Raw genomic sequence first — 2983 nt, forward strand, 5'->3', positions numbered from 1 at the left:
GGACTAAAGTGGAGAAGGGGTTACCAGCATAAGAGAATACAAAGTAAAGAACACCGAGTCCAACTACACACCATGCGCAGAAGTGGTAGATAGAATCTCTCACTTTTACTAATTTGAGAGTTCTTATTATTTTTAATGTATTTGGTTGTTACAGGGCCTCACTACAAAGCTCGGACTCAGTGATCCTCCTATTTTCAGCCTCCCCAGTGCTGGGATTACAGATGTGCAGCGTCGGGTCAGGCCTCAGGGGCCAGTTCAGCTCCCCCTGGAAGCAGGGCTGCCACAGCATGTGGTGCAGGGGATCGACAGGGGGAAAAAAAAATAACATAAAGAACTACATTTCTCCCTTAACTACACAAATTTTGTGCACTATTCAGCTCATTTAAGGTTAAGAATATACATGTGGGCTGAGCATGGTGGCTCAGACCTTTAATCAAGGTGCTTAAGAGGCTGAGGCAGGAGGATCACTATGAGTTCAAGAACAGCCTTGGCTACCAAGTGAGTTCAGGGCCATCCTGAACTGCATAGTGAAGTCCTGTCTCAAAAAAGCAAAAGAGCAAAAGAAAAGAGAAATACAATGTGTAATATATGTATGTTATATATGTTTATATACAATGTATATATTTATTTATGTGGAGTAGATGACCATTTGACCTGAGAAAATAAATTTTGTTCAATAAAAGTTCATATAGGCAACTTTCATGATTTAAGAGATTAAATCTTAAGCATCAGGAAAGGTAATGACATAGAAAGACTTTGCATATAAGAAAGCTTACATTGTTAAATTCTTTGTCAAATATTAATTGAGATAATAATCAATATACATTATAATAAACTATTTTAGAAACCAAGAAAGATAGTCAAGCCCACAAAGTGATTTTAATCTTTCAACATATATAAAGTAGAAAGAGAAACTTTTGATTTAGTAACAGGATTCACTGTCTTTCTAAGTGGAAAGTCATCTCCATTATACTTTTTGTGTAATGGAGTACTACTTAGCACCAAAAAGGACAAAATAGAGCCTTATAGACAGATGGGTGCATCTTGAGACCATGTTCATAAATGAAATACGAACTTGGACCCGTAAGTGTAAGCAGCATATTGTCCTAGTAGTGTGAAGAAATGAAAAAGCAAATAGGAGCAAAATGTACAATAGGTACCGTGAATTGGGAAGAAATGGCTCAAAAAAAAGACAAACTGTGGTGGGGAGATGGGCAATGAAGAAAGGCCAGTTGGAAGGCCACCCACACGTGTACGCAAGGTAGCTAAGATGGTTCTGCAGCTGTGTCTCTCAGCTCATTAGAAACAAAGTTCTGGGCTAGTACTGCGTAGAGCAGGCAGGAGGCCTAAGTCTCCTCTTCGGAATGACCATTAGGAAGGGAACAGTATACGATGTGTCAGCGTAGTAACTGGTCTAATACCTGTTTTGAAACTCCATTTTATTATTATATTTATCGTTTTTAAGGAGAGAACAACTGGGATGGGGGAAAGTAAAAAAGAAGGAAGAAAAATATATAATTATACGCAAATACACACGAGATAGCTAAGATAAATGCAAGACTAATTTCTATGGTTTTAGTGCAAGGAACAGTTAAGTGCAACTGCTCACTCGGCCTTGCGCGACTATGTCTGGTAATCTGGGCAAATGCTTTGAAGATAACAGCACGCAGTATAAAAATCATTGTTACTTTCCTATTACCTTGTTTTGAAATTCTGTATCATTTTTATTATTTCTTTGTTGTTTTGTATCTTTGATTTTTCTCTTTAAAACAACAACAACAAAAACAGCATACTTCAATGGACCTTCGCTATAGCTGTCTAACATCAGTACTTTCTATTATAGAGAAAATGTAAACTGTATGTGCCGCTGATATCAAGGCCTACTGTAAAACCATGTTTTGGTAATTTGACAATTTAGTAGAAAAGATTCGAATAGTATACTGGAGCCATCCAAACACTTTTATACTTGAGAACATCAGCAGGTGTGTATTTATCACATAAAAAAATATACACACACGTCCATATGTCCATATACACATACATACTTAAAGTATTACGATCCAACCACTCACAGCCACCACTGTACAACACAGGTATTGTTGGTCAAAACACATGGTTACTTTTCTCTTTTTTTGGCACAAAGTGCAGTAGTGTAGTTCAACTAGAGTTGACCTTAAACTCACTATATGTTTTTAAATACTACATTTATTTACAGCATATTTTGTCTCTGGAAACACTTGCATTACTAATTATATTTCTTTAAAATATGTTTTCTATACCTGGATTATTTTTTATTTTTTTCTAGCCCTGAATGCAGCCCTGTTGCATGCCAGGTTAGTGTAGTACTACTGAGGACTACCTCAGGCCGCAAGGTTTATTTTTAACCTGTTATCTTTAGAGCACTGTGTTTGTGGCAGCTTTGCACCATCCCTTTTGTGGAGCCTTTTGGCATTATTATTCCATCATTTTCTTATTAATTTATAAAACATGTCAGAGGGATAATTATGTTGTGTTTTATCTCCCAGAACTGTCTGTACATTTAAATATATTTGTAAATTAATGATCTTATACCCATTGCTTTTTTTTTTTTTTCCTGTATTTTAGGGAAGGGTCTACAGGGTGTTCAGGGTCTCACTACTAGATCAGACTCGCAGTGTTCGACTGTCTAAAGCCTCCCTAGAGCTGGGATTACAGGCACGCGCCACTTCACCAGTCTCAATTGCTGTCTCAGCACACCTTGGGGGCGGGGCTAGCGCAGCAGGTGCGGGGATCAAACCCCGGCCCCTGAGCCTGCTTGCAGGTGCTTGACTCTGCTGAGCTATTTGGCCAGCCCCCATTGCTTATATGCTTTCCAAAGTTCAAAATGAAATATAAAGCCTTGGAGAATAATTAATGTTCAATGCAAGATTCAACAAAATCATGGTGTCAACTTTTTAGGTACGTTTTAGCACAGGACATAAAGTCAAGAATTTTATTGCTTTCA

The 2983-nt window shown here is 37.8% G+C and overlaps 1 pseudogene; it reads right to left on the reverse strand.

Moving 5' to 3' along the window:
* LOC101566657 overlaps positions 1–2983 on the reverse strand; it is a 37357-nt pseudogene that overhangs the window by 16090 nt on the left and 18284 nt on the right.

This window comes from Octodon degus, unplaced genomic scaffold (assembly GCF_000260255.1).
Source record: "Octodon degus isolate 3935 unplaced genomic scaffold, OctDeg1.0 scaffold00237, whole genome shotgun sequence".
Taxonomy (NCBI): domain Eukaryota; kingdom Metazoa; phylum Chordata; class Mammalia; order Rodentia; family Octodontidae; genus Octodon; species Octodon degus.